We start from the raw sequence: 7365 nt of genomic DNA on the forward strand, positions 1-7365 counted from the left end.
AGTACGTATTCTTTATAGGAAAAGAAGTTAGTCTGGTGGAAAAACAGATGAGTAAATAGAAGATTGCAATACATGATGGGGAGAATAGAGGCTGTCTAGGGAGTTACAAGAGCATAGGAGGACGCTTCTAAATCATGTTGGTGTGGAAATGGGAATGGACCCTGGATATTCCTGGGAAAGGGAATCCTAATAGGAGTAGGTCAGAATAAATTGCTAGGGGCATGTGGTCTTCAACACTGAATGGGGCTTTGTGAGGAAGAGCACACGTATGTCACCGCCAGGTGGCTGTAGAGGCTCTGAAGAGCTGGGTAAGAGACCCGGAAGAGGTCATCACTTCCTGAAGGTCTTTAAACATCGTAACATTGTGTCCAGTAACTTCCTTCATTTTCAACTGACTGTAGGGAACTATCTACATGTTTTTAGTACATGTAGATTGTTTTCCAGATTTCCATTTGGGATCATACATTTGAAGTGAGTATAGTCCTCATTCTCATCCAAATGTGGCAACTGGAGCACCTCTATCAGAATTGTCTGAGATGCTCATTTAAAATGGAAATCATCAGGCTTCCACACCTCCTACATCAGACTCTCTGTGGAGTTGTACCTATTTAAATCTGCATGATATTTAAATCCAGTGGTGTTTATTTATATCTACATTTAAATAAACATCTTGGGTGGTTCTTATACACTCCTTGGTTTAAGAAGCATGGAAGGGTAGTTTTAAGAAGGAATAAGGGCAGTGTCAATCTAGGTGATGTGGGTCTCAACAGGGGTACCCAGGCTTCAGAGCAAAAGATGGATGATGTGTTTTGGAAATAAAAATCGATGAGTTGGTGATTCATTGGATGTGGGTAATTGGTAGTAAAGGAAAAGGAAATGCTCTTCCTGATTTAAGAAATTCTGACCTAGGTTATTGAAATGAGATAGAGACTGTTTTTCTCCCACCTAAAACACCTACCTCTTCCTGCCTTCTCTCCCAGGATAATTCAGATACTTGCTCACTAACTTCTTGTTTTCTATTCTGGAAATGAACCAGACTGTCTGGAAATGAACACTCAGTTTAGTTCCCCAGAAATTCAAAATAATGTCCAGAGTGGTTGTTTGGAATGTAGTATATTTATTTAAGTGAGAACCCAATACGTGGGTTCCTCAGTGGTACTACTAGTAAAGAATCTGCTTGCCAATGCAGGAGATGTAAGAGATGTGGGTTTGATCCCTGGGTTGAGAAGATCTCCTGGAGGAGGAAATGGTACCCCCCTCCAGTATTCTCACTGGGAGAATCCCATGGACAGAAGTGCCTAGTGGGCTACAGTCCATCATGGGATTGCAAAGAGTAGGACACGACTGAGTGTCTGAGCACAGTACATCCCAATACAGAATACGGTAGATTTTTGAAATTGTCATGCCAAATGTGAAGGATGTGGAGGCTGGCAAGAAAAGCAATTTAGTTAAATGAAGGAGTATCTTCTGTGGGCAGATTTGCCATTAGAGAGCTAATGAAGACTTATTTATGAATCAACATTATCTTTTTTTTTAATTTCTGGGAGAAAATGTTATTTAGTTGATAGTTTCTCATTCCATATGTCTGTTGATCAGATCCCTGAAATGAAATGCTTAGACTTCACAAGTCCACAAGCTCATCTGTCACAGATAATTCAGAAATGGCATCTGAGGTTCCTCCCACGCATTTGAAGGAGACACTTTTGGTTGGCTTTGACTGTTCTGAATAGGACAAACCCCTGCGTGATTCCAGCAAAACTCCACGCAACAATCTGATTGGAAAGAACCTTGCTGAGGGAGTTGTTGGAAGTGTGTTCTCTCCCTGCTTAGTTGTATGACTTTGGTCCAACAAGTAACTGGATAGTGATGTTGAATCAGATACGAACGTAAACCTCTAGGAGCTGATTTTCTAACAGGAAGGGAAGGTCAGCGGGTGGATGGCTAGATGGATGGTTTGGCTTCAAGGACGAAGCAGTTTAAACAGAATCTTAAAGACCGGATTAGATTTTCTGGTATAGGAGGGGGCGGTCCCTGGCGGGCATGACTAGAGGATAGAAAATGGTTTATATTGATCGAACAGTGTGTAGAGTAAGTTAGGCTGTACAGGTAGAAAGAGGCTAGATCCTGGGGAGCCTTATAGGTTAGTCTTAGGAGTTTGCATTTCATTCTAGACAGTAGCATCTTAGGAGTTGAAGACACGGATGGTGGTTAGGAGATTAGGCAGGTGGGACAGAGAAGAAGGGAGTCCTGAACTAGAATAGTGACCATTAGAATGTCCAGGAAGGGAGCAGGATGAGATGCATTTGGAAAGCTTGAACCCGCAGGACCAATTACACGTGGGAAAAGGAAAAAGAAGTTCAAAGCTGTCCTCAGTGACAACGTCCATCCATATCCCTGGGCTTCTGGTATTTGTGTATGTGTGAGTGTGGTATGATTAGGGTCTGAATTTAGTTTTGGAATCTCTCCACTAACGGGTGGTCTGCTTCTCCTGGAAACTCAGTTTTTCTTCTCTACAGTCGGAAGAGCAAGCTTACTGGTTGTGAAGAAGGCACCTAAAGTGTTCACATGGTGTCTGGCATCTATAGAGATGTTAGGTTACAAATGTTGGTCCCCTGACCTCCCGCCCACATCCTATTTACCCTACCAGGAGAAAAGTAATTTACAGGGAATATCAAAATAATAATGTACCCTAGGAGTACTGTAGTCACCTACCTTAGCTGAATAGTCCTGTTCTGAAGTCACCTACCTTAGCTGAATAGTCCTATTCTAATACAATGGCAGAGTTACCGACTGCAGCACGCTGGAGACCCATGTTTTCAAAATCCTCCTCTGCACACCTTGGTTTCCAGTCGTGTCCAACTCTTCACAACCCCATGGACTGCAGCATGCCAGGCCCCTCTTAATCTAGTGAATAAGGAACTGATGGTCTACTGAATTGGGTTTTTGAAAGCTTGTCTGGACCTGGAGCTGATTCGAGGAGGTCAGTCTGTGTCTTCTTCTGGGGCAGCTTCATTCCACAGTAATTTGACTTTTTCTCTTACAGGAGAGGTACTGGGCAGACGAGAGTGTGGTTGGTGAAAATATATTTTTATAATTGACAAAAGCATTGGGTAGCATCTTCTGCTGATGGGAAGAGATACCAGGTTAGGGAGTTAGGTTTGGTCTTGATGCCTCTGAGCACTCTCTGGGATTTTTCCAGGTCAAGTGCGGATTCAGTGAGGATAGTGTGGGCATCCTGAACTCAGATGTTCCTGGTCATGACAGTCAATGTGGAGGTCATTGCAGATGCAGGTTCTCAGATGTGGGTCCCATGTGGGCAGAAACTGCCGGATTCTCACACCTGAATTACTTCCTTCTCTCCCTCCGCCCCCCTTCCCACACCGCTCCCTCCCCCAACTTCATTAAGGATCTTGGGAATGTCCCTTACCTTTAGAAAATAAGAAGTCAAACCAGGGAAACCTGAATCTTTTTTTTTTTTTTTTTTGTGAAGTGGAGAACAGAGACCATTATATTTACAACTTAATAGAAGTCAGGAAGCAACAGTTAGAATTGGACATGGAACAACAGACTGGTTCCAAATAGGAAAAGGAGTACGTCAAGGCTGTATATTGTCACCCTGTTTATTTAACTTATATGCAGAATACATCATGAGAAACGCTGGACTGGAAGAAACACAAGCTGGAATCAAGATTGCCGGGAGAAATATCAATAACCTCAGATATGCAGATGACACCACCCTTATGGCAGAAAGTGAAGAGGAACTAAAAAGCCTCTTGATGAAGGTGAAAGAGGAGAGTGAAAAAGTTGGCTTAAAACTCAACATTCAGAAAACGAAGATCATGGCATCTGGTCCCATCACTTCATGGGAAATAGATGGGGAAACAGTGGAAACAGTGTCAGACTTTATTTTTTTTGGGCTCCAAAATCACTGCAGATGGTGACTGCAGCCATGAGATTAAAAGACGCTTACTCCTTGGAAGGAAACTTATGACCAACCTAGATAGCATATTCAAAAGCAGAGACATTACTTTACCAACAAAGGTCCGTCTAGTCAAGGCTATGGTTTTTCCTGTTGTCATGTATGGATGTGAGAGTTGGACTGTGAAGGAAGCTGAGTGCTGAAGAATTGATACTTTTGAACTGTGGTGTTGGAGAAGACTCTTGAGAGTCCCTCGGACTGCAAGGAGATCCAACCAGTCCATTCTGAAGGAGATCAGCCCTGGGATTTCTTTGGAAGGAATGATGCTAAAGCTGAAACTCCAGTACTTTGGCCACCTCATGCGAAGAGTTGACTCATTGGAAAAGACTCTGATGCTGGGAGGGATTGGGGGCAGGAGGAGAAGGGGACGACAGAGGATGAGATGGCTGGATGGCATCACCGACTCGATGGACGTGAGTCTGGGTGAACTCCGGGAGTTGGTGATGGACAGGGAGGCCTGGCGTGCTGTGATTCATGGGGTCGCAAAGAGTCGGACATGACTGAGCGACTGAACTGACTGAACCGAATTGAGAATAATTTTAAATTTATTTGAAATATATAGTAGGAACAAAATAAGAAGTGTCTACCTTAATTACAAAGGTGACTCTTAGTTGAGGAGGGAGAGTGGAAATAGGAAATTTAGACGACAGAAAGAAACTTAAGCATTTTATAAATTTTGAGTGGACTGTAGACACAGATGAATAAAAAGGGCCCGCTAGGAGACTATGAAATGGTCTAGCTGGGAGATGACTAATTCATGAACACAAATCTTGGCGACAGGTAGGTTAACCATCTGAGAACTTTCTAAAGGTTAAATGTACAATATTAGAATTTTGTTAATGCCTTAAAGAGAGTTTAAATCATTAAATACATGATGCAGATATGCAAGTATCTTTAATTGGGCATAATTAAAAATAATGAGGTATGTTTAAAATAGTGACATTTAGAACAAGAGAGCAATGAGGGAGAATTTGTCTAAAAAGTCAAGTGATAGTTGCTTGGTGATTTTATTGTTATCAGTAGAGCGAATTCTCTTTGTATAATAAATTGGGCCTTTTGGCAAATGAAATTTGTTCTATGTCACCTGTGAGTCCCTGCAGATTCCCTGGCAGTTGGAAACCTTGTTAAACCTAGTTAAAATGAAAGCTATCCATGACCCTTCAAGTCACATCTACTTATTGCATCAGGTCAATTGAATGTTTGGCACATCCGTTTCTTGGTGATTCAGAAGCTGATTCTCTTTTACCTTCTGCCTAAACATTGGTTGGCTTTGGCTGTAGTTGCATAGGTGTTTGAGAGAAAAAATTAAGCTACTTGGGTTCTGTTTGACTACTGTCTCTACAAGTTACCTCTTCTGATTTTTCGGGTCTATGAAGAGCTTTATCTCCAAGTTAGTGAGAGAAGCGGATAATTTACCTTTGCTTGCGTGGGTCTTTGACCCTCTAAAGATTAGTCCTTCCTCTTGGACTTCATGTGTATATTTGCTTAATATCTTTTCAAAAACTTTTATGAAATTTTTCAAGTATGTACGAAAGAGAAAGAATAATATAATGAATTCCAATATATCCATAACCCACTTTCAACAATGAACAACACATAACTTATCTTGTCCCTTGTTTATCCTCATCCACTACCTCCCTCTCCCTCTTCCCCCATTATTTTGAAGCCAACAACATTCTGGAATTTCACTACAATTTTAAGAATGTCTGATTTGTGAGGACAAGATTTCTGAAAATATGATCTACAAAAACCCTCTCCTGAAAAGCTTCTGCAAAAGTCAAGGATTCTAATCTTCAATAACTCTGGGCAAATGTTAGATACTCTCTCTCCTTTTTGAAGAGTTGCCCTGTACATTAACGTTTAGTGATTCTGAGAAATCTGCATGTAACAACTCATTTACATCAACATCTTCCAAATTTAATTGAATCTGGAACTCTTTATTTCCAGCAGATCCTATTTATATCAAATGGAAGAAACGTCAAGAGAGAATATTTGCAACGTTTACTAGGCACTCACTGTGTGCCTAGTTTTGCAAGCATTTTTCTGTAAAATATTTTTATATGCATTAGCTTATTTAATCCTTATAATAATCCCTTGAGATGGGATTTCCTGATGAATATATTGCCCTGTTTTTAGGTGAAGAAACTGAAACTCAGAAATGTGAAATAACTTGACAAGGGTCACAGAGCAGGTAAGAGACAAGGATAAGATTTACCCCTAGATGTGTAAATCCTGGAATCTGCACTCTCATCCACTGTGCTGTACATCTGGAGAAGAGGTGTTAGTGATATCTGATGACATGACAGCCTCTAGTGGCTTTGATATTCTCTTATTTTCTTACAGTGACAAGGGAAACAAAAGGATGGCAAAGCGCACTTGGTAAGAGGCATTAGACTAAGCTTAATAGCAATATCTTCTATTTCCATCGTGCTTTGTACTTTCCAGAGTTTTAGCACTGCTTGGTGATAAGAGTAGGATGAGTATTATTCCTATTCAGCTGTTAAGGCAGAGAAAAGTTACATATCTTTCCTAAGGTCACAAGCTTGTTACAGGGCTAGAATTAGAACCAAGGTATTTATGTTCAGTGCATTTTATTTTGACTGCCCCTGACTCTTGGCTTGTTCTGGTTGATGTGAACTGTGGAGGCAGAAAAAGCCAAACAAACAAGCAAAATACAAAAAAACAGAGGTTGAGGGGAGGAGACTGACTTCGTTCAGAAAGTCATAATGCTCTTTAAAAACTATTCTAGAGGCAAGCTCTGGTGCTTTCCTTGATATCTATTATAGATCATGATTTTTCATATTTTAAGGTAGGAAAGGAGAGGTCTAAATGTTTCCTTTTCTTGGGACAACTGTGGCTCAGTCAGTAAAGAATCCACCTGCAATGCTGGAGATCTGGGTTCGATCCCTGGGTTGGGAAGATCCCCTGGAGGAGGGCACGGCAACCCACTCCAGTATTCTTGCCTGGAGAATCCCCATGAGCAGAGGACCCTGCCGGGCTGCAGTTATGGAGTCGCGAAGAGTCAGACATGACTGAGCGACTAAGCACAGCAACCCAACACATGACTATCATCTCCTTTTACTCCTTTACCAGGAAAAAGTTCACCAGTGCTCACTGTAATACCCACCCACACCTAATCCCTAACTTGTTTTGGATGCTCTGGTCCACACCCTGCTGGTGATAGGAGAGGCTCCGTGGAACCACTCTGTGGTCCTTAGCCAAGATGTCCATGATGTGGCTGGAAAAAGCACTGTTTGGCGAGTTGGAAGAGCAGCTCTTTGTCATCCATCTCACTTTCCTTTGTCAAGGTCAAATTGTTGTCTTCTAGAGTACATGTTTGGTAAATTCTCTGCTGAGTGTAAAATTATGCAGAACATTTTTAGAAT

The sequence above is a fragment of the Bos indicus genome, chromosome 23 (genome assembly GCF_029378745.1).
Source record: "Bos indicus isolate NIAB-ARS_2022 breed Sahiwal x Tharparkar chromosome 23, NIAB-ARS_B.indTharparkar_mat_pri_1.0, whole genome shotgun sequence".
NCBI lineage: Eukaryota > Metazoa > Chordata > Mammalia > Artiodactyla > Bovidae > Bos > Bos indicus.